At 58.3% G+C, this 24,354-nt stretch overlaps 1 protein-coding gene across 13 annotated transcripts in view; it reads right to left on the reverse strand.

Moving 5' to 3' along the window:
* The window catches only part of EPB41L1 (erythrocyte membrane protein band 4.1 like 1), a 68,033-nt gene extending 58,164 nt beyond the window's left edge, over positions 1-9,869 (reverse strand). For 12 of the 13 annotated variants that reach the window (XM_032126600.1, XM_032126593.1, XM_032126603.1 and 9 more), the window contains exons 1-2: positions 9,789-9,869; positions 606-655 (exon numbers count right to left, since the gene is read on the reverse strand). The gene's annotated coding sequence lies outside the window, so the exon portion shown is untranslated. Of the gene's footprint in view, positions 1-605; positions 656-5,057; positions 5,157-9,788 lie in introns of those variants that run through there. The other variant, XM_032126589.1, reaches the window with a different exon arrangement.
* Between the last annotated feature and the right edge of the window lie 14,485 nt (positions 9,870-24,354).

Raw genomic sequence — 24,354 nt, forward strand, 5'->3', positions numbered from 1 at the left:
ACCCGGGGGTCCCTGAAAAGGCCTGGACCACAAGCCCTCGACTCTTTCAGGCATCACAGCAATTGAATTCTGCAGCTCAGATCTTTCCCGTGCTTGGCTCCCAGCTGCCCGGCAGTGCCGGCCTTCCCGGGATGCGCCTCAGGCCAGCTGTGCCCAGCCCCGTGAGCCCAGGGACCTGAGCCCTGGGCAGGGATCTGCAGCCAGCAGAACACCACTGCTGGTTTGCTGCCTTCCTGAGAGCCTCCACACAAAAGAGACCATGGAAACCCAGAGGAGGGAAGCCCAGCGCTGAGTGTGACATCCCAAAGCCGCTCCGTCGGCGCACAGGGATTTGGGCAGCCTGCAGGAGCCTTTCTGTTGGCAAAGGGGCTGTTGCCCGAGCCCCAGCTAAACCAGGCAGCAATCCCAACACAAAGAAAGCCACCACAAGCCCAAGCCTAGCAGTTTGGTGTTTTGGTGGGAGCAGGCCAGATTCCCAGGGGTTCCTGGCAGACGAGCCTCTCCCTGCAGCACCTCTCCGTGCTGAGCAACCTTTTCTGTGCAAAACCCACTCAGCCTCATGTGGGATGTGGAAAGGAGAACAAAAGCCTTCAGGATAAACTCACGCTGATTCCAGGAGCTGCTCTCAGCACTTGCCTTGGGCACGATTCACAACCTGCAAAGAAGAAATCATATTTGGTTAGAAAGGAGGGAAAAGCCCTTCCCAGAGATGATGGCAAGCGCTCAGAAGGACAGCTACAGCTGTCACCAGAGGGTGCCTGCCCGGCTCCGGCGCTGTGCTTGGATTCCACACAAATCTCCCTGCTGGAAATGGGAGCTGTGGATTGCTTTAGACGTCGTTTCGCTCTCCTGATGTGCAGCCAGCCCCGCTCCTTCCCAGAGAACAGCAAATATTTACTACGGCAGTGCTGCAGAGCCCACACAGCTCCGAGTGCCACCGGATCCCCTGGGCACGGCCCAAGGTCTCCTTTCAGGCCATCTGTGCCTTCGTCACTGTCACCCATCCTTGTGGCTCACGGTGACACCGAGGGCAGCATCTGGTCGGCAGGGCCTTGGCTGCGGGCCCCGGTGCGGGGCAGTGGTGCGGGACCCCCGGAGCCAGCCCCGCTCCCCTGGCCATGGCAGCGTGAACAGGGACAGCCCAGCCTGCAACAGCCCCGTCAGAGCCACTTTGTACATGCTAACTGCACCTGACAAGGGAGAGAATCTGCCCGGCGGCACTGCCGTGTCACGGAGGAGGAAACGCGGTCTGGCACAGCAGGTACACCTCCCGCTTTTCCAAGGGTTAATTTTCAAACATCCTTGGACAGGCAAGGCCCAGCCTCCCCCCGGGCAGAAGCAAAGCAGGCCTATGCAAAGCTCCCACCCCTCCCATGGATTCAGCAAAATCCTTTCACTCTGCACAAGCAAACATCAGCTGTGTGCAGCCGACAGGCTGCCCTGAGCAGCACCGACCCACGGCAGCTTTCCCAGGAGGCACAAAAGCTGCTGCGCTTTTCTTTGGACCGAGACAGAAAACTGATGCAACAAGGCTGTGAGCTTCAGCACCTCCAAGGAAACAAGCCCACCCCTGAGCAGGTGATCAAGAGAGATAAGGTGAAGAGGAGGGGGTCACAGCCATCACCTGCGCGGCCCTTCCCTGTGTCCGTCACCCTGGGGAAGCACAGGCAGCGTGTCGCCATGTGCTGGTTCTGGGTACACTCCCGTACACCCCTGCCCAGCGGGCACAGATTCCCTCCCAGCCGTGTGGTTTTACTGGCTCAGCTGTCCTGGGGTGTGGGGAGCAGGGCTGGGTGGCCACGCAGGGCACCCCTGTGCCCAGCTCCAGCGCTGGTGGCACGCACAGCCCTGGTGGCACGCACAGCCCTGGTGGCACGCACAGGCACCGCAGGGTCACTGTCACGGGGCCTGTGCACTCCCACACCAGTGCCCAGCACCCGAGCATCCCAGCGTGACTGCCCACGGACCCAGGGATGCCACTGGCGTGCAGGGGCTGCTGTCCCATGCCCACACCACTCCATCCAGAGCCCAGACAAACCTCCCTCTCCTTCACCTGCCTCCTCTGCTCATGGAGATGCCCCTGGCTCAGAGGCTCAGGTGATGCCTTAGGTCTTAACTTTTATATTTTTCAAATCCTGTACTGCCTAGTGTGTAACTCTGAAGTTTTTTGTGGCCTGTTAGCTGCTGTTCTCTCATGCTGGTCAGGCATAACAAACCCTCTCTAGGTTTGCTCTCCAAGGACACCTTGATTGTTCCAGGCCCCAAAATGTGAAAACTAAAGCCTGAGAAGAGGAGGGGCAAATTGGGGTAATTACATCATTAACTGAAATGATAATTGGAGAATTAACCCTGATGTGCAAATGGACCAAAGTGTGAAGAACCCATGACCCAGCGTCCATCTTGGGTGGAGTCCCTTGGAGCCTTTACACTCCCAGGGTGTACCTTTGAAGGCCCTTCAGATAAATACCTGCTTTTATTCTCTTAGTCTTGTCTAGCCTCTGTTTTCAGGCAGCCACTTCAAGGCATCACAGGAGCTAGGGCAGACCAAGAGACCCATGAGAAGGGCTCTCTCTCTCTCCAGCAGGACACATGGGTACCCCAACAGAGAGCTGACCCCGGAATGGACTCCAATACCAGCAGCTGCTGGCCCCAGCTGCAGACACAGGTCACACAGGGGATCTGTGGGATTCTCTCCCCACGCTGGCACAGCCTCCACGGCCCTGCTCGTTCTCTGCTGAGCCCAGTGATTTCTCTGGGTACTCCACACTGCTTCCAGGTTTATGTGCTTGGATTTCTCTTCTCCCAGCTCAAGGGGTGTCGATAGATGCCCGGCAGAGATGGGCAGGCAGGTGCAGGAGCAACCAGCTTCCCACACATCCTGAAGGAGGAGTATGGCTCCAGTGGCCCCAGCAGCCAGGGCTGCGCCCAGGGCTGCACCCCGTGCCTGCTGCGAGGGAGGAGGGAGGATGCAGCCACCACAGGCAGTGGCACTCGGCACTCCCCAGCCTGCCTGTGCTGACACTGCCAAACAAAGCCCCTGCACTCCCCATCAGCCCCAGAGCAACCCTCCTGCCCTGGGAGAGGCCGCAGCCCCGGGGCTGCTGTGCAGCCTCTGAGCTCTGGCCATTTTGGGATGTGAGACACTGCATCAATTAGGATCATTCTCAGAACGCTTCATTAATACACCAGCAGTGGGAGCAAGGCCTCCCCCAGCCCTGTTTGCTTCTGCCCACAAACAACAGCTCCCCATCACGCTCCTGCGAGCAGAAATCCACGCCAGACTGCGCCACGACCTCCTGCCACACAGCTCTGCCGGTGCCGGGCTGGTGTGGACAGCCTCTGAGCCACAGACACTGCCCCGGGCTCACAAACATCCCACAGTGACCCACATTGTCACCACCCCGTCATCACAACCAGCCAGCCTGCCCTGACAGGTCGGCGTGACGCTGCCTGGGGACAGGCGCTGGGACGTGGTGGCACACGGATGAAGGCACTGCTGGCTGGGCTTAGGAAGGAGCCCTGCACTGCTCCAGCTCCCTCAGATTCAGACCAGCACCTTGCAAACCTGCTGATGGGTCCAGCCAAGGGACAAGGACTCGTAGTGTCCAGAGCAGGAGCACACACAGGGCAGGGAGCACTGCTGGAGAGGAGCCCAGGAGACACGGAGGAGTCCATGGACCACGCCAGGGACCAATCCATGGACAACACCACCGTGGCCTTCCCATGCCTGGCCAGGGTGGGACTGAGCTCCAAAGCTCCATCAGCAGCATGGAGGTGGCCAGGAGTGCTGACAGTCACCCTGTCCCCAAAACAGGGGGAGCTGCACCTTCTCTACATGCCTTCCCTTGGTCACGCCAGGTCAGCTGCATTTCTTACAGACGGGTCTCACACCAGACCAAGGTGACAAGCAGGGATTTACTCATCCCATGGAATTCCAGAACGGGATTGGAAGGGACCTCAAGGCCCAACTCGTTCCATCCCCTGCCATGGGCAGGGACACCTTCCACTAGAGCAGGATGCTCCAAGTCCCATCCAGGCTGGCCTTGGACACTTCCAGAGATGTTATGCTACCATGGCCACCATGCCCTACCAGCAGGAAGCATTCCTTGGTTCCCTGAAGAACAGCCCTAGGGAATTTGCAGAGGTAACAGGGATGTGCATACCCAGAGCCAGCTCAGCCCTCACAGGAGGCTTCTCTTGTTCTGGCCAGCTCACTCCACAGGACCTTCATCTATCAGGACTTGAGTAAACCTCCTAAAGGGAAACATTGCTGAGAATTCGGGCTGGAATTTTCCCCTGCCAAAGTTCACCATCAACATTAGTCTGTATCCTTGTCAAAAACGGCGCCTTCCCACAGCGAGCAGCAGCCCCAGCTGTCCAACCACCCCTCTCCCACCTCGAGCCCTTTGCCACATCCCTCTCAGCATCACCAAAGCAGAGCCCCAAAGCTTTGTCAGGCACCACGAGCCCCGCACTCCGCAGGGGGCTGCCAGCACAGACACTGCCAGCCCCAGAGTGCTCCTCATTACAACACCCGGCTGCTTCCCTCCCGCACAGAGCAGCGTTTCCCACGGCATCCAGAGAGAAAAACCTGCAGGACCCCCCCGCCAGCACCACAGCCCTTCATGTGTGGCCACCTGGGGATGGTCCTGTTGGGCTGGGCCAGGGGCTGGTCCACCCCCTGCCCTGCCTCCAGCCCGGCCAGGATGTCTCGCTGCTGGCACTCGCCCCAGCCAGGCCGATTAGCTGATTACAAAGCGGAATGTGTCATTTCAAACACACAATCAGATTTCCCGGCCCTTCTGCCCATAACAAAATGTCTCGTGAAATGGCTCATTCTGTTCTCCCATAGAAACGTGTTTCCCTTCAAAAGCCTGATACGAGGAGAGGAGGGGAAAAAAAAGGAAAAGGCAAAGCTAAAAATATCATCCGAAAGATACCATGACAGCAACAGATTCACAGGAAAATGAGGTGGGAAGGGGGCTGTGAATGTGTTAAGATCCTGTTTAATCTCTCCCCAGCCACCTAAAAAAATTCACCGAAGGCAGAAACGATACCTCAACATTTCCTTTGTGCGAGAGCTGACTCCACCCTGTGTTTTCCTCTCCATCTGATGCTTGGGGAAGGATACCAGCAGACATCTCTGCTGCTGCCAGGCAGCGAGGGGCCCCGGCAGTGGGTTAGTAGGAGCAGAGGGAGGAAGGAGCCGGTGGGAGGAACCTGGCAGCAGGGCTGGGCTGTGAATCCCCATTCAGCATCGCCTCAGACGCAGGATGCGCTTTGCACTGGCGCAGCACCTGCTCCTGTCCCCACCTCAGCCCCTCGCCGAGGAGCAGCGGCCCTCAGGTCCCAGGAGGGCTTGGGGATGGCAAGACCCAGTGAGGTGGGCCCAGGGTCCAGTTACAGCTGGTGGGCAGCAGGCTGGGCACTGAGAGGGGGATGGAGCAGATCCCGACCTGTGGCCACATTTCACTGCCACAAAGAGGGCAAGTGCCTGACTGAAACTGCTGACCTGCTGGCAGCCACAGATCTGCCGCTTCAGCCTCATTTGTCTCGTGTTCTGAGCACAATAGGTCAGCCCAGTGTCCCCTTGGCGCCGTGATCCCGCCAGGCCCGGGGTGCTGTGCAGCTGCTCCCGGCCACGGCAGCTCCTGCGTGAGGCCGGCCCGGCCCGGGGCCCTGCTGAGCCCACAGGGAGCCAGGATTGCCCTGCAGGGAACAAGACATAGACCATCCGCAGGAGATGGAGAGAAAATCCCCTTCCAGAGCATTATCATCCAGATTTTAAGGCTCTGTCTGCTGCTCCCACACCTGGGGAGGGTGCAGGAGTGGGCTCAGGGGCGTGCACACACCTGTCAGGATACTGACAACTCTGAGCTGCATCCAGAGCCCCCTCAGCTGTGTACTGGGACAAGCAGACACAAGAATTTGTGCCAAATCACCCATCCAGGGCTCTGGGATGTCTGTCCCATTCCACACAGTCCCACCACTCCCTGCCCAGTGCAAGGAGAGCAAACCTTGATTCCTGTCCCAGTCATACCAAACTTCAGCCCAACAGCTCTTCTTAGGACTGGATATTAGGGAGAAATCCTTCCCTGTGAGGGCAGCCAGGCCCTGGCACAGGGTGCCCAGAGCAGCTGTGGCTGCCTCATCATTGGAAATGTCCAAGGCCAGATTGGACATTGGGGCTTGGAGGAACCTGGGACAGTGGAAGGTGTCCCTGCCCATGGTAGGAGAGTTGGAATGAGATGAACTTTAAGGTCCCTTCGCACCCAAAGCCACGATTCTATGGCTGCACACATCCCCAAAGAGTTCATCCCCTTGGAGCAAGGCAGGCCAGAGGGAGCAGCTGTCCTCCAAGACAAGGGCCATCCATGGGGCCAGGGGCCAGCACCCAGCTTTGCACCAGGGACACGCTGTGTGGGGGAGAGCTGCTGCAGGAAGCAGCCACTGCTGCCACACTGGAAAACGTGGCTGCCCAGATTTCCTCCTCTTCACTTGAAGACACACTTAGGTCCTGGACAACCCACAAGCTTCCACTCAAGGGCTGGAAGGAGAGGAAGGCTGGATCTGCAGCCACAGGGAAGCACTGCAACACGTCCCCATCAAAGACAGTCTTCTCCCACTACACTTTCCACCTCCAGACAAGAGGATGATGAAGGACCAGACCAGGAATCCTGGCCAGCAGCAGTGATGCTCAGTCTTAAAGACCCGAATGGCACAGGCTAGGAGCTGGAAGGGGTTCCCAAGGGAGGCTGTCCCCCAGCTCCCACAGACACAACTCCTTCCAGGCTCAAGGGACAGCACAAGCTGGCAGTGCCTGTGAGTGCAGGCTCACACCCCACATCCCCCCGCAGCAGGGTCAGGGCCAGCCCCGCTGCTCAGCACCACAGCACAGGCTGTGACAATCCCAAACCTGCTGACTCAGAGTCACCGACTGCTCCAAGAAGAACAATGAGCCACGCAGCCATTGCTGTCACAGCCTCAGCGCCAGCTCATTTTAGGTGCAGCGAGAGGGTCGGGTATTCGTGGCTGCACAAGTTCCCCTGCGCAGGAGCTCCCAGCACCCGGGGACTTGGGAACTACCACTGTTTTGTGTTTCTCCTTTGGCAGAGGGAGCTTCAGGCTCAGCTCAGACCTCCAAGTGACAGGCACCGCATGAAAGTCTACTACACGCAGGCCTCGCAGCCGCCCACGCCGCTCTGCGCGGAGCCGAGCCCGTACTGAGCCCATTTCCTCGCGCACACGCGCTCCCCATCGGCGGCCCAGCTGTCACTCGGCGCCGGAGCACCGTGCCCAGGGGAAGGAAGGCAGCAGGGAAATAGCCCAAGTGCACAGCCAAAGAGAATGAAGGCAAAGGACACTCCAGTGATGTCTGTGAGTCTGAGCAGGAAGCTCAGAGCAAGGCTGGGAAGAGCCACCCCCTGCCCTTTAACCGACAGGCCATTCTCTGCAGCTTCCTAATTTAGAAATCCTAATTAGTTATGGGAAAGATTTCTTCTGTTAGGGACAGAATTAGTCAGGCACCTGACTGGTCTGCGTGTGTCTGAAGGGCTCCCCTAGGAAAGCAGAAGTCCCCAGCAGTGCTGGAGGGAGGGGAAGGCAGGCAGGACTCCCAGAGCGACGCCAGAGGACCTGCAGGACGAGGGCTCGGTGCTGCCAGCAGAAAGCCTTCATGTTAGTCTGTAAATCAGTGAGGGATCCAGCTCCTCAACAGGAGCAAGGTCATCACCCAGAGCTTACCAGGGAGCTCAGCTGCCTGCGGTAAGAAAATGGGTTTTTAAGATTTTCCCTATTCTATGCTGCAGTGACTTCTTCAGCCGAGCCAGCCATCCCTCCTGGCCACAAAGACATCAGGCGCCAGGAGACACTTCCCCTGGAAGGTTGTGGTGGTGGTGGCAACCACGGCAGCAGCCCAGGGAAGGGGGCCCAGCATGCGCTGTGTCTCCACTGCACAGGGAAGGCACCAAAGCCTTCCCCTTCCGCACGCCAGGAACATGGGTTCTCTGCTACACTCATACCTTTAGCCCAGAAATCTGATACTGGACTTCAAAAACCCTTTCTAGACGCTTCCTCCAGACCAAGACATCTCCCCTAAGAGTTCTGGAGAATGCACACATCTCAAAATTTGATAAAGAATTCTGGACAGTTCCAGGCACAACATCCACAAGTAGCCAAAGCAGCAGGGGAAGAACCCATCCCCTGCCAAAGGCAGCCAAAACCAGGCTCTGCACCCCACAGCCCTGCCCAGGGCTCTGCTGGGAACGGCTGCGTTGAGGAAAACAATGCCCATGGCACAGGGGTGGTGGGAAGAGGAGGGATGGGGATCCTCCCCTCCCAGTGGGGCTCACACCCCACAGGAGACAGCTGCACCCTGGTCCTTGACTCCAAACATGGAGGTCATCCCTGGGTAAGGAGGGAATGCTCTGGACCTGTCCCAGCTTCCAGAACATGCCCTGCATCCCTGCACGCAGCAGAGACAGGTCCTCATGGAGAGCATGGCTCGAGCACCCCGGGGAGCTCCGCGGATGGGCTCCGTGCCTGCCGAGCCAGACTCTAAACCAGCATCATTAAAGAGTAATTAGTTCCCTTCTTGTGAGGAGCATCACCCAAAGCCAGACAGCCTTCCCTCAGCTCCAAACTTGCCCGATGGCAACAAGGACACGCAGCTGAAGGCCACCAGAGCCGCTCGCCAGCCATGGTCCAAGGGGCCTGACACAGCCAGAGCCCTCCCGTGGATGTGGAGACCCACAAGGAACAGACCAGAGTAACAATGTGCTTCCCACACCCCGAGTTTTTCAGAAGCAAAAATCTCTTTGGACAAGTGTAGCATGAGAAAGCTGGAGGGAAAGTGCCAGCTGAGTGCAGGAAGGAGACGGATGCATGGGCTGGTCTCTCTGGGGATGCTGGAGAAGCCACACCTCATCCACAGCAATGGAGAAGGGGCTGATCAGGAGTCACCTCACACCATCCACAGCTGAATGAAGCACAGCTTTGCTATCGCCTGCAGCACACTGTGACTGGCCAGCCAGCACACCCAGACCATTGTTTGCCCACAGGAGGGTCGCCACCGAGACAGGCTGAGGGCTGGGCACGCCAGACGGAACAATACCCCGGGAAACAGCCAGAGAGACAGTGATGGGAAATACAGAATCCACTGATGGGGAAAGGGCCACGCAGGTCCTCTAGTACAATCTCCCGGGTAACCAGCCTATGGAGAAAATGCTGAGCTCAAGGATACCTCCAGAGCCCACCTCCTGCCATATGACGGTACTCCAAAAATAACCACAGAAATATGCGAGGACCCATTCCAAGTTGTTCCTGGCTCTCTCCACATTCTCCCTCTAATGTAAATCGTCTCCCTCAGATCACAGCCCGGCAGTTCAATGTGTTGCCGCAGCTCGGGGCTACGGATCCCCGGGGCTACGGATCCCCGGGGCTACGGATCCCCGGGGCTACGGATCCCGGGGCCCGCCTCACCCCGCCCGCAGGACCCGGCTGGCGCTGCCGCCCCCCGCACCCCGCTGCGCTCCGTGGCGCTGGGAGCGCGGTGCCCCCGCCGAGCCGCCGGACCCCGCGGGGACCCGGCCCGCGCCCCGCCCGCAGCATCCCGGCAGGACGCGGAGCGGGATGCGCCGCTGCTGCCGGCAAGGGAAGGGAGGGGAAGGCCCGGCTCGGGGCAGCTTTCCCGGCGGCGGGGCTGCAGCCCTGCCCGCCTCCCCCTCGCAGGCGCCGCGCCGCACCTGGGGCTGCCCGGCCCCGCACCCCCGGAGCCCCCGGCCGCTCACCTCGGCTCTGCCCGCTCGGCTCGGCTCGGCTCGGCTCCGTTCCGCCGCCGTGTGCCGGGCGCGGCCGCCGCCGCCGCCCGCAGCCTGCCCGCCCTGCCCGTCCGTGCCCGCTCCTGCCCCGCCGTGCGGCGGGCGCGGCGCAGCGCGGGGCGGGCCGGGCGCGGTGCGGCGCTGCGGAGGGGGCGGGCCCGCACCGTCCCGCACCGCCCCGCACCGCCCCGCACCGCCCCCGCCGCGGGAGCCGCCCCCGGGCTGCGCCGGGGCTGCGGGGGCTGCGGGGGCTGCGGGGATTGCGGGGCTGCGCCGGGGCTGCCTCCGTCCCCGGAGCACCGGGGGCCCCCGCGGGTGTCCCCACGCGCGTCCCGCGTAACGCCCCCCCCGCCACGGACGGGGTCCCGTGGAGGCACCCGGTACTTTCTGTCTCCTCCCCAGGGCCCCATCCCTGTTGAGCCTCCTCTGTCACCCCATGCAAGACACCCGGCGGGTCCTGCAGCTCCCAGGGGTGCCCGGCTCTTCCCGGAGCATCCCGGGCTGTCCACCCGCGGCGTTTGGGGGGCACACCCGTGAGCCGGGCCCGGGAGATCTCCACATCAGCAGCTGGCCAGGCTCGTGCGTTTTGGGGATGTCAGGGCAAGCAGCCCCCCCAGGAGATGCAGACAGAAAGGGGAGGCTATTCTTTGCAAAATAGTGTGCACCCACAGTACGGATGCATGGGCGCACCGGATGCACAGCAGGGATGCCCTGGGGGCACTGGGATACACTGGGGGCACAGCAGGGATGCCCTGGGGGCACAGAGATACACTGGAGGCACAACAAGGATGCCCTGGGGGCACAGGGATGCACTGGAGGCACAGCAGGGTTGCACTGGGGGCACAGAGATGCACCGGAGGCACAGCAGGGATGCACTGGGGGCACCGGGATGCACTGGGGGCACAGCAGGGATGTATTGGGGGCACAGAGATGCACTGGGGGCATAGCAGGGATGCAGTGGCCACTCTGCTCTTGGTGGAACCCCTGAGTATGGGGTTGGCTCTCACAGACAGGAGCAGGGAGGCTGCATGCTCAGCCCTCTCTGCCTCCCCGTCTGGCAGACACTGAGCAGTGAAGGCCGGAGGGAGGTGACAGCCCAGCACCAGTTTCCCCATTCCCAGAGCCTGTGGCAGGTCCCAGCTCGGTACCCAGTGCCCTCTGCCCGTGTGCACCCTGCAGGACTCCGAACAGCACCTCGTGCCCTGGCTGCCCTGCAGGGCCTGGCTTTGCTCCGTTACCTGGTGCCACAGCTGCCCTCGGTGACTCTCCCGGTGTGAGGGACAGAAAAGGCCTCCAGTGGTGTGAGGAAGGCCAGGGGACACTTCCCAGCAGGGCAGCTCCCACCTGGCTGCCTCTGCTTGTCCTCTGCAGCCAGGCTGGCCTGGGGCAGCTTGTCACAGTGTGTCAGCACACGGTCACCTCCCTGGCAGCAGTGGGTGCCAGGGCTCTGTGCCAGCTGCCTCTGGGTGCTGCTCCTCAGCTTCCTCCCCACCAGCCCCAGGGAAACCTGCAGTTCCCAGTCCCACAGGGAACCTAGTCCCCCAGCACCACGGCTGGGCCGGAGCGCTGGAATGAGGCGGGCTTTGTTTTACTGCTTTAGAAAGTGCCTCCTTTATTAGCCACACTGAGGCTTTTTCCCTGACAAACCACATACCAGCAGAGAGTACCAGGAACAAAACGAGGCTGCATGGTCCAGTGGTTCGAGCCAAGGCAGCGATGCCAGCAGGATTGTGGGCTCTAATCCCCTGCTGAGCTGTTGACTCACTGTATAAACTCAGGCAGGTCCTGCCGCTTTGTGCTGTGGAGAAGCCCAGCTGGAAAGTTGGGTAAATAGCAGGAACCTCTTGGAAAAAAAAACCCACCCCAGTGCATGGGAGCCAACTTGAGGGAGGGCATTCATTTACAAATCAATATTCCAGCTGGCTGTTGAGATCCCCTGTGCAGGCACAGCTTTCCCTCCAGCCTTCCACTGCTGCACACCCTTAAGGGACAGAGCTGAAGAGGTGCTTTGCCTGGTGCTGGGGTGGCTGCCCTGCAAGGGACAGCATTTGTTGCAAGGGACACCACTGGTGTGAATTTGTAGGGAATTTATACAGCAGAAAAGCTGCACTGTGTTGTTGAAAAAAATAATTGCAGTTGTGTGCAAGCTGCTGTGACTGTCTGCATTCATCTTCCAGGCCTTCAAAGGGAAAACAGTGATGGCTGCTCAGGGGTTCTGTTGCACTCCAAGGGAAAATCTGGGCAATGTAAATGTGAATTCACCCTTTCAAGTGGATTTGGGTCAGATAAGTCAGTGGCTGACCGCACTGGCAGCGTTCTGAGCACAGATATCCTCGGTGTCGCTGCCCACCACTGGGAACATCCCCCTTGGGAGGCCAAGGAGCTGGAAGAAGAACATACAGAACAGATTTCCCCAGTGAATCCTTCACTCCTCTTCTCACACTGGTGCAAACAGCCCAGCCTGTCTTCCACTGACCACCAAGCTAAAGCCTGAAACTCTCCAACAGTCCTGAAGGCGTGGAAAATGCACCTCTGCCTGCTGAGATGAGGGAAAAGAGCTTCCCTGGCAAAATAATCCCCTGTGAGCTCTTGGTGACCCCAGCTGTGCTGGACTCTCTCCTGGCTATTCCATAACCAAGAAATGAGCTTTCCTGCATCCCTGTCCAGTTCCTGCTGCAGTGATGGGAGCAATGGAAATACCTGTCTGGCCACACAGGGCAGGGAGGGGACAGCAACACATCTCTTTTCCCCCAGAAAACACCAAGGAAGTGGAAACTTTACAAGGTCTTCAGGAACTTAACTGAAAATGTAAAGATATTTCAAGAAATTTAAAGGCAGCTAAAGGAGCTGCCATGTTTTCAGGTATTTTTTTCAGATGAATTGAACACATTTCCAGAAAACACAGGTGTTTTAAACCCCAAATGCAGCTGTCACTCAGCTGGTGGAGCTGCCCTTGTCCAGCGTCCACCCTGGTTTTCCATGGGTGCACAAGGGAAGCCTTGGAGCTTCCTGCAACGTCCCTGTGAGCCCTGGGGAGCTCCATGGGAAAATCTCCCTCTTTTGGGAATGAGGTAATTTTTGCAACCCAAGTGAGGATGTCCTGACCAGGTTCCCATTGTCCAGCAGAATCAGCCTGGAACAACACAAAAACCCCACAAATAAATGAGGACTGGCATAAATTGCAAAGGGCTGGCAGACGCTTCATGGTTCAGTGTTAGGACAGATTTGGCCATCAGGCTTTTGCCAGGTTTTAGCAGCCCAGGAAGCCATCCTGGGAAGGAAGCATCGAGAGGGTAGTGGGCAGCAGGGGACAGGGGGATTCTGCCCCTCTGCCCTGCTTGGCTGAGATCCCACCTGCAGAGCTGCCTCCAGCCCTGGGGTCCAGCATCAGAAGGATGTGGAGCTGCTGGAGTTCAGAGAGGCTGCAGAGATGCTCCAAGGGCCGGAGCCCCTCTGCTCCGAGCCGGGCTGGGAGAGCTGTGGGTGTTCAGCCTGGAGAAGAGAAGGCTCCGGGGAGACCTTAGAGCCATTTCCAGTGTTTTAGGCTTATAAAAATGAGGGAGAGCAGCTTTTTACACAGGCAGATAGTGACATGACAAGGGGAGAAGGTTTGAAACTAAAAGAGCAGATATTTAGATTGGATGTTAGGAAGGAATTGTTCCCTGGGAGGGTGGGGAGGCCCTGGCACAGGGTGCCCAGAGCAGCTGTGGCTGCCCCTGGATCCCTGGGAATGTCCAAGGCCAGGTTGGACAGGGATTGGAGCAACCTAGGCTAGTGGAAGGTGTCCCTGCTCATGGCTGGGGGTGGCACTGGATGGGCTTTAGGGTCCCTTCCAACCCAAACCAGTCTGGGTCTATGGTTCTATCTCCTTGAGAGCCTCCAAGCTCTTTCCTTCCAGCAAGTTTTCCCCTCTCAATTTACCTCTGCAATGACTCTGGCCTGGCTTTATGGGAAGGAAAGCAAAGAGGACCAGCACATCCTCCTCTGGAATGTATTTCTACATGGAAACCTGCTTTTTGTTGAAGGAGATAGATAAGAGGGGTGCAGCTTGGGGCCCAGCTCCAGAGTGCAGCTCTGGAAACAAATCTCCAAGGAAGAGCACCTGTGAGCCCTTGGAGCTCCACCTTTCAAGCTCAGAGCAAACTGTTGATCAGCCCTCGCACTCTGGATGTTGGCAAAGCCCATCTCCAGCTAGCAGCCATCCCTGCTGAGGATCCTCCACAGACACAGGGATGCAGCAGGAGCTGGAGCAGGGCTGTGTTGAGGTGAAGGAGGCCCTGCCTGGCACAGGGGGACAGAGCTCGGGCTACAGGGCTCTGCAGAGAGGTGGGGGCACCCAAAGCCTTTATTCCCTAAATCCCAGCAGCATGGAAAGAGGGGTGTGCATGTCTGTGCCTTTTGGGAGGAGGTTATTTTGGGAATCCCCGCCTGAGCTGCTGCTGGTGCTGATGCTCTGCGATAACAACTTTTCATGCCTCTTGCTTGTTTATGCAGGGCATGAAAAGGCCCTTTGTGCAGCTTGGGGAGCTGGCTGCCAGCTGGGATCAGTGAGACGCTCCCTGTGCGCTCCTCAGCTCCAGCCCCCTCGGCAAAACCCCCACAGGAGCCTTGGGGGTGCCCACGGGCAGGAATTGGCACCCCACAGAAGAGGGGGCACGGCTGCTCCAGCTCCTGGGCACCTCCTGCCCTTCACACCTTTGGGTGGTGGGAACACTCTGGGGAGCTCAGGCAAATGTTTCCACCCAAAGAAAACATTTCCAGCTCTTGATGCCATCTTCCTCCGGGCTGTTTGAGTGGGATCCCAAGCTCAAAGAAGTCCCTGGGACAGATGTCATCAGGGACTGTCACCAGGTCTGGTGATCAAGCCCTTATTATCCCTGCATGTCTGGAGCCCTGAAGTCTTGGGGGATGAGCAGACACCTCACTGCCTTCATCCTTTGCTTCCCAAGGGTTCCCAAGGACCTTCTCCCCAAGTGCTGTCAGTGTCTGGCTTTCAGACCGTTGGGATACTGCAGATAGTTATGCACATGGTGGAAAAATAGGAATAAAAGGGGCAGGAAATGCATTTTTTTAATTAATCAAAGAGATTAATAACCCGTGTCACAGTTAGGACACATCCCACCTGCTGCCTTGCATCCTGCCCACTGCAGTGGGAAGCATTGGAGCACCCCTGCGACACTGGGAGAAAGGAATATTTGCCCCCAAGACCCAGGGCAGGGTGTGGGGTCCCTGACGCCACCCAGCACAGCTGTAACCAGGGACACAGAGAGCATTGGTGCTGCGAGCTGGGGGCAGGTGGGGTCCCTGGCACAGAGAAAATATTGGCCAGGGGTTCCTGCTGTGCTGTGGGGGTGTGAGGGGCACGAGGAAAGGGCTGGGCAGCTCCTGCTCCAGCAGCAGCTCCAGCCCCTGCTGCATGTCCTGAGGCCACTGGATCCGCTCCCTCCTTAGCCAGGCTTCCTGTGCTGAGCAGCTGGATGGAATCCTGGGCTGCCCATCCCTGCAGAGCAGCAGTGCCCTCCTGGCTGGGGCTGCCAAGCCTCTGCCCCAGACTGCGCCGGGCAGAGCAATGGGATCTCTGTGTCTTCCCATCCTGAGGCTGCCAGGAAAGTGCAGTTCTCCTGAGGGAGCCCCTGGCACAGGTCTGCCATGCTCTGATTCAAGGGAAGGCTCTAACAGCTCAATTAACTGCCAGCTTGGAGACGGCAGGGTCTGAGCAAAGATGAGGGACACCAGCCTGGCCCCTGAGAGCAGCCGAGCCCCCCCAGCTGAGCCCAGAGAGAGAGGGCAGGGAAGATGGAGAACAAGGTGTGAAGAGAGGAGTGGATGCGGTGACTTTTGCTCCTTTAAGGCACCCTGCTACCATTACCCCCTGCCCCTGTCACCCCTCTGGGTCACATCTCATCCTCTTGCACGGCTCCTGCATCCCTCATGCCCCGGTGAGAAGGGTGCTCCTTAACACTGCCTGTCCTGCATCCCTCAGTTTCCCTCCCAGAGGAGGCTGCAGTACCAATTACAGCAGGAACCCCGGGACCCCCAGGTCCCCCCACGGACCTGGGGGACTGCACCAGCAGAAAGTGGCATTTCTGCCCAAGAACCTGACTTTGTGCTGCCCAAGCTCTTCCTTCTCAGTGCAAACATCTTGAGACTGTTTGGGTTTTTCTATTAAGAGTCACAAGCATGAAGGGAATGCCTGAAAAAAAATTAAAAAAAAAAAGAAAGAAGCCATCTCTTGTGGATTTGAGATGCCCAGATACAGCCCCCAGTGTCCCAGCACACGGAGCCAGGTGAAAATCTTGGCTTCTAGCACTGCTGGGCACAGCACCAGAGGTGCCATCCCTGCAAGTGTTCAAAAGGTGTGGGAATGTGGCACCTGGGGACATGGTTTAGTGGTGACCACAGTGCTGCTGGTGAGTGGTTGGACTTGATGATTTTGGAGTGTTTTCCAACCTCAGTGACTCAGTGGTTCAATGAAAGGCAGGAAAATTGGAAAGCTGAAAGCTGGAATGGCAGAAGATAAATCAGGAGAGGGTCAAGAATGATCTAAGGATCTGCTTAGGTGGAAAAGTCACCCAGCCACGTGGAACTGCTGCAACCTGCACAGCCAAGCCTGGAGAACTGTCCCCCAGACTCCCACGGGGCCCAGGGCTGGTAGCTGAGCTGGCCCATGGGGGGACACTCAGCCGAGGAGTGATGGTCACCTGGCCACAGCCTAAGGAAGTTAATGACCTCCACTCTACGAGCAGCATCCCAGCCACCATTTAGCTCTAATTACCAGCCTAATTACTGGGTCTTGCTGCACGTGTCGGGTTACAGAGTGCTGGATAGCATGAGCCTCTTCCCACGCTGGGTCCTGTGGCTCCCACACACCTCTGTGGGCATTCTCCTGGGGAAACCCAGTGAGCTGGAGCTCACTCTGCTGCTGCCAGGCGGGTTCCTCTGCCCCAGGCTGGGCTGGCAGCTCTCCTGGACCTCTTTCAGCTTCATACTTGATGACTGTAAATGTTTGTGGGTTTAAGACGCGCTTGAGACTCAGTTTCATACAGGAAGGATTTGGAATCGCTGTAGGAAGGACAATACTTTCTTTCCCAAGGGTCCCCAGCAGTTTGTGCTTCCTACCTGGGTTCCATACCCGGGGAAGAGGTGGGCACAACTCCCTTCTCAGCTGCTGCAGAGAGGCAGAGAAGTTGTTGGGATGTGGATCACAACGAGCAGAGGCTCCCTCCAGTATCTTCAAAGCAATCAGTGGTTGTTGTGGTTACTGATGGTGCCTTCCTGGGATGTCTGCTGAATGAAGGGAATCCAGGAGAAGTTTCCCCCTGGATACAACAAAACCACCAGAGCTGAGTGAGGGCTGTGATGCAAGGATTTGTCAGGGACAAGAAAGAGGACTCTGGTCTGGGATCAGCACATGGGGAGGGCTGAATAGCTTACAGAAACCTCTGCTGAAGCCACATTTGGTGCTAAACACTCTGGACTGAGGTCTGGATGTTGCCATGGTACTCCTGGGTTTGGATGCAGGAGTCACATGGTTCCCATTTCTCACCAAATATCGCAGAGAATGTCAGAAATTCACCCAGAGACTGGGCAGAAGCAGATCTCAGTGTCCCAAGTGGAGCTATAGGGTGGGCCAGCCTTCCCTGAATGAAAAAAGCCTGGTCTCCTGTGTTTTCCCAAGAGCCACGATCACACTGCTGGCATCAGCGGGGCACGGGCAGGGCACAGGCAGGGCACAGGCAGGCCAGGCAGTCTCTCTCCTTGATGGGCACCTATCTCACTCCCCTCTCAGTCCCAGCTGCTCTCCAGGTGCTGAGCTCGTACTGCTCTGTCCCAGCCCTCTAGAGTACCAGCCTTTGGCCCCTGCCTGATGGAAACCAGAGCTCTGCAGCTCTCGGGACAGAAGAGCCTCTCCCTGACACCCAACAGCAGGAGGGAGCACCGGGACACGAGGGAGCCCTGGAGCAGCCAGGTCCAAACCCAGCTGGATCGGTGCTTCCGCTGTCACTGCCAGAGGAGCTGCTGGTGCCAGCAGCAGGAGCTGTTCCTGCTCCCTCCATCCCTGCTCTCTCTGGAGCAGGCAGGGTAGATGCTGACGGCTGGCTGGCCCCTGGCATCCCTCCCCAGGCCTGCCCCTCTGCCAGTGCCTTCTCAGCTGCCTCCCAGTCCTGGGAGAATGGCCTCGGTTCTGGCCTCTCCGAGGGACTCGTGTGCCCCAGCCTGATGGGATACTCGTCCTGCCCTGGCACACAGGGTTCGTTCCCAAATGGCTGAAGCCCTGGTGTGGTCGGGGCGCCTGGGAACTGAGCCCCAGCATCACCTCTAGAACCTGACCCCTCCCCAGTGCTGGGCAGTTCATCCCACTTCCCTGCTCCCAGTGCCTGGGAAGGTGTGGCAGGACAGTCCCTCACTGCTGGACGTGCTGGCCACGAGCGTCTGGCAGCCTGGGGGGAGTTCACAGGAAAGGCCCGAGCCCATATTGCTAAATTACAGCCCTCTCTTCCAGAGAGGATTTGCAGCCAAATTCCCAGTGAGAGGCTCGTGGCTGTGCCCCCTTTACTGGCTCTGCCCCACTGCTGGCTGTGCCCATGGGCAGGAGGGCAGCTCAGGGATTAAACCAGAGCCCAACCCTGGCTGGGACCATCCCCCTGCCAAAATCCAGGGAGCAGCTCTCTGCTCCTTCCCATGAGGTAAGGGAGACCCACTTGTGCTTCGCTCCCTCCACAGGGCCTCGGGCCACCAGGACCATGGAATCAGCGGGATCCACGGGCAGGACACAGCAGGGAGCTCTGCACCTTCACAGGGTCCCTGAGCCACGGGGTCCCTGGCGTGTGGGGCTGGTACAGTGCTGTGCCATCGCCTCCCCACTGTTGTCTCCGTCCCAGACATCCCTGAGCCTAGCCTGGAGGTGGCCTCTCAGTGTGTTGATCCCGAAAAAGCTCTGCTCCCCACCTCCCCAAGCCCAGCCACCGCAGCCCCTGGCAGGATGCTCTTGGTGCCTCCCTCTCCTGCAGCCTCAGCCCGTGCTGTCTCTCCCTGTGGGGCCCAGTCCCACAAGCAGCATGAGAAAGGGGAGGTCAGGTCCTCAGCGAGGCTTCAGTGAGGACACAGGACCTTTGGCCTCCTCCTCACAACGTCATGGGACAAGAGGAGCATCCGTGCAGGGCTGCCACCCCACTGAGACATGGGAACACAAGCCAGCAGCTGAGCAGAGGAGAGAAGTCAGGGCTGGGGAAACAAACCCCGTTTTGTCCCAGATTCCTGTTTCCCTGGACTCCGAGCAACATCCACTGCAGCCTCTGGCATGAGCTGCCCCTGACCCCACGGCCGAGGGCACCGAGAGCAGCGTCCCTGGGGCTGCCAGGGCTCAGCCCCCCACATGCTGCGAGAGCCCTTCCAGTGCTCCACAGCCCATTTCCCTGGCCCAGGCGCCCTGGCAGCAGCACACAGCGAGATCTCAGCCTTGTTACCGCTCATCACATACAGGGTCCTGAATAATATTTGGAAAATAAAGATCTGTGCAGAGCCAGCCCCTACCAGGGATGTCCAGCACCCAGCTGGAGCCTCTCCCAGCAGCACAGGACCAGGCTTGATGGTGGGGGCCTTTTTCAGGGTGTTTATTTGTGGTGCTGAGACCTCCAGCCCCCTGGCAGCTTCAGCTGATGCTGGTGGATGGGAGCAGAAGTGAGGAGGAGGAAAGGGGCTTGTGGAGCAGTTTGTCATGGCACTAGCTCTGCTCTCTGGCCAGAGCTCCTGTGGTCACCATGGCCTTGTTTGACCCCTTACACACAGTGCAGGGCTCACCAGAGCTCCCCCAGCCCGATGGGGTGGCAGCTGAGCACAGGAAAGCAGGGATCTGCCAGGAAGGACCGGAGCCACGGAGCCTGCACTGCCGGCTGGTCCCCTCCAGGCAGTGCTGGCAGAAGCCAAGGGGCCACGTGCCCTCAGCACAGAGTGCACCGGGCAGGGCACTGAACCTCTCCTGATCCCGGTCCTGCCCCAAATGCCTTGGCAGAAGGGCTGGCAAGCCCAGTGCTTGGGTGGCCAGTGCTTGGGGCTCAGTGACACTCCAGGCAGTCACTTTGGGGAGGGACATGGGTGTTCAGCACCTCTGTGGGTCAGGCCATCTCTGACCACAGCTGTGAGGTGCTGGAGCCTGGACAGGAGCCCTGAGGGCTCTGCTGCAGCTGGGGGCACAGGGACACCAGCCAATGCTGACGCCAGCAGGGTGCTTTTGGGACGTGCTCTTGTCTTCCACAGTGACACAGCTGGAGATCCCCAGTGCCAGTGGCCAGCTGGGTGCAGGGGCAGCTGCTCCATTCTGCGCATATCTGCCCAGCAAAACCAGTGTTTGAGGGATGTCCATCCCCACCTCGTCCCTTGGGATGTACCCTGCCAGTAACTCAGCCTAGAGGGGTCCTCGCTTAGGGCCTCAGCATCCTCAACACGTGTTCTTGAGCTGTCCTGGAGGGAACCAGTGCCCTTTCTCCAGGCCTGGGATCAGGGAGCTGACGGCCAATGGTCACCAGGAGTGGGCAGCTCTGCCAGACTGGTGCTGGAGGTGCTCCCCAGGACAGGCCCAGATGAGTCCTGGAGCAGACATAAGCACCAGCAGAGGACTGCCAGAGATTTCCTCCTAGCACAAACTACTTGGCCTGGCTTGTGGGAGCCCTGGGGAACTCACCCTGTCCCCTCAGCTTTGGTGCTTTGCTTATAAGGCACATTTCCAGCCCCTGCCCACGTGCCAGGGCCGGGTGTCCTGTGGGCAGCCATGACCCTGTGTGCACTGACCCTGCTCTCAGGTGCACTGACCCTCACAGGTCACCAGAGGAGAACAGCCCAGGCTGGTGCCCTCCTCCAGCACCACCTGGCTCCTCACTCCCCCATCCCATCGCTGGCACTGCTCTCCAGCCCCTGCAGACACACGGATGGATTTGGCCAGAGGAGGTCGGTCAGTGGCTGGTGCTGGGGGAAGCAGCTGGTGAGCTGTGCTGAGGCCAGGACTGTGCTTTTCTGTGCTGCAAGGGATGGAGCAGGCTGGAAAACCCTCCTTATTGCTGGAAAATGTATCTGCGAGCCTGGGACAGGCATGGTGACACCCCAGCAGGTCACACTGCCTGCAGCTGCACTGCACAAGGATCCAGGGATCAGGCCTAGCCTGGAATGCATGGCCCACCTAGAGCTGACACCCCAGAAGGGACATTTCCTGGCAAAAGCTCTTTGCAGGCATCCTTAGAGATACCACTGGGAATGCCAGACCTTGAAGAGCAGCCCCAGCTGGCACTGGAGCAGAGCCAGGCCCTGCCACCTGCTGCTGCGGGCACGAAAGGCAGATGGGGCAGAGGGACTGGCAAGACAGGAACCCTACAGGCAGATGTGGGACAGCCTGTCCTGGGAGACCTCAGAGTCCCTTCCAGTGCCTGAAGAAAGCTGGTGAGGGGCTTGGGACAAGGGCCTGGAGGGACAGGACACAGGGAATAGCTTCCCAGTGCCAGAGGGCAGGGAGGGATGGGATATTGGGAATTGGGAATTGTTCCCTGTGAGGGTGGGCAGGCCCTGGCACAGGGTGCCCAGAGCAGCCGTGGCTGCCCCTGGATCCCTGGCAGTGCCCAAGGCCAGGCTGGATGGGGCTTGGAGCAGCCTGGGACAGTGGAAGGTGTCCCTGCCCATGGCAGGGGTGGCACTGGATGGGCTTTAAGTCCCTTTCCAACCCAAACCATTCCATGACTCTGTGATTCCGCAGGAGAACAGGGCCCAATTTCTGACAGCTCGGTGCTGATTTATCCTCCAAAGGCAGAATTTCCTTCACAAAGCCCTGTTAGGATTAGCTGCCATGATCCATGGAATCCTCAGCTGCAGACAGTGGATGTTCCCTAACTGTGTGAGCTCTTTGTGGCTGTAATTGCTGGGATAAATACGAGCACTTCATTTCTATTAAGGAAAGATTTTAGGACTAAAATTAGCATTATCATCTCTTATCAAATACTGATAACACCCTTTCCCAGGCCAGCCTTTTTCCATGACAAGGCTCTGAACAGCAAAGCAGCAGCTCCCCGCTGTCACATTTGCAGCCCAGGCCCTGCAGCCCAGGAGCAGCTCAAAGGAACCGAAATCAGCTGGAAAATGACTCTCAACCAGCCTTGCTAAATTGCCATGAAAATTTAACCACCCGAGCGCAAAACTCCTTTGCCAGTTTGCTTTTTCCATCATGGCAGAGAGGATGGGAATCAAGTGCTATTTTTACACCCCAGACAAGCCCAAAGGGACACAGTTCTGGGCCCTGCTGCTGTCACCCAAGGGCAACACCAGCCCCTCTGCTCACGGGTCCCAGGGTCACCACGTGTCGATGGCTTGTCCACAGAATCACAGGACCATGGAATGGTTTGGGTGGGAAGGGTCCTCAAAGACCCTCTAGTTCTGACCTGGGCCACCAATGGCCACCAGTGAAACACACCCAGGGCTACAAGGTATCCTCCCCCTTGGCTCTGTTCCCAGCAGAGCCTGACCCTCTTTTAAACATCTGAACTCCTGGGCAGCAGCTCTGCCTCTGGAGACAGCAAGTGGAGACCTGTGCCCCCCCAGCCCAGCGTCCCCCACCAGCTGCCTGCACACTGAGACTGAATTCAAATCCATGGAAAAGGGTTTGAGGCTCCTTGAGTGTATCAGAGTGCCAGCCCTGTTCCCACTCCCTCTGGAGAAGGGGACAGCTGGAATTCTGCTTTCCAGCCCAACGGGGTCCTTTTCCTGAGGACAAACAGCGAGGTCCCTGCAGGAGCCCCCATCCTGAACTCCATCAACCTAAGCTTCTCCATCGTGGTTGCTAGAGCTTGAGAGGCTTCACTCAAAGTCCAGAGTTTTGGAAATGCACTCCCACAGATCCTAAAAGAAACACTTTACAAGGGAATCGTGATGTACTAGTTTGAAAACAAACCAGTGGGAGACACCAAGTCAGAATAACAATTTAATGGAAATTAAAGAAAAGGAAAAAAAAAACTAAAAGAAAACACTGGTTCAAACTGACAGAGTCAAGATACAACCTGAGTCCCTGTTAGTCAGGGTGGTGGTAGCAGTCCAGCAGAATGGTGGCTGCAGTCCTCTGAAGCGGTGATCCTGTAGAAAAAGGGTCTGCTCTTCCTCAGAAGGTCCAGTGGTGGCTATGTAGCTCCTGTCCTCTGGAAATCCAGTGGAAAGGTTGTCTCTGGTGTTCAGAATCTCAGATTATATCCACGATGGGATGCTTGGTTCCTCCCTCTGGGTGGAGCATCTCACAATGGGGTCATGAGTCATGAGGCCAAGTGTTGATTGGGCTCATTAACAGAAGATAGTTATCTCTGAGTCATGTGGCAGGACAATGATGGGCCATTAACAGAAAGATAGTCTGGGGGGAGGAGGCAAGGAAACACTGCCCCACCTGATTTCAACAGCTCATGAGGATGGTGATAGAATACACTGCAACCCAGGACACGTGAATATACTGCTTGATTGGATGCTGCTGAAAATTCATGTGTGGGTTTGAGATGCTGTGTAAGGGATGGGCAAGCTGGGCTAGAGAAGGGTGTCCCTGCCCATGGCAGGTGTGGAATGAGATGGTCTTCAAGGTCCTTTCCAACCCAAACCATTCTGTTATTCCATGATTTTGTCCTCTAAGTGAACCTGGCCCCTGCTCTGCCCTGTGCCACAGCTGTGGCTGGAGCTGCTCCTGCACTGGCCGGACATCTGCAAAGTGGGCACTGGTTCCACCTGGCACAGAGAGAAGTTCCCCAGATACCAACTGGCCCTCTTGGTTTTTGTTTAACCAGGAGGTGAATGTTGATGGGCTCCCTGTTTGCCGGGAGGAAAACTCCTGGAGGTTAACCATTAACTGGCAGCTGGTAGAGGAGAGGAGGAAAGGACCAGCCTGGGAGGCTGGAAGCTCTTGGCCTGTGTGTAAATCCCATTTAGCCTGGTCAGACTGTAACACCGACAGGGAGACAAGCAGATCTTGTAAGGCTGAGCACCCAAGGGAGCCTCCAGAGAAGGCAGGAGGAGGTGGGGAGGGTGGGCAGCCACGTGCTCACAGGTCTCCACCCCAACCCCAGCTCCCAAGGGACCTCAGGGAACATGCACCAGGGAATAGTTCTGGTCTTGGGGACTTTCACTGCAGGGCCTCCCATATCCATGGATATCCATATCATGGATGGGACTTCCTGGCTCTCTGTTCTCCAGGTGATGCAGCTGGGGAACCTCAACTGCAGCCCTTGTAGGGCCAGGGCGGGAGAAGAGCTGTCACAGTGGGTCCCAGGCCAACTCAGTGGCCCTGGTCTGGTCCCTGATGGATGTTCACATGTGCTGCTGTGCAAGAAGGGAATTTGGGGATGTGGGAGAGGGCATTTGGGGTACACACAAGCTCTCAGGCCAAGAGCCTGGCTCTGGGAGGGCTGGGGCTGGGGCCAGGGCCAGGGCCAGGGTGTGGCTGGCCTCTGCCTGGGCAGGGTCCTGGTGACTGAGCACACTGTTGGAGAGGAGGAGCAACCCCAGCCCATGTGGCTGCCACAGCCGG

This window comes from Corvus moneduloides, chromosome 17 (genome assembly GCF_009650955.1).
Source record: "Corvus moneduloides isolate bCorMon1 chromosome 17, bCorMon1.pri, whole genome shotgun sequence".
Lineage (NCBI taxonomy): Eukaryota > Metazoa > Chordata > Aves > Passeriformes > Corvidae > Corvus > Corvus moneduloides.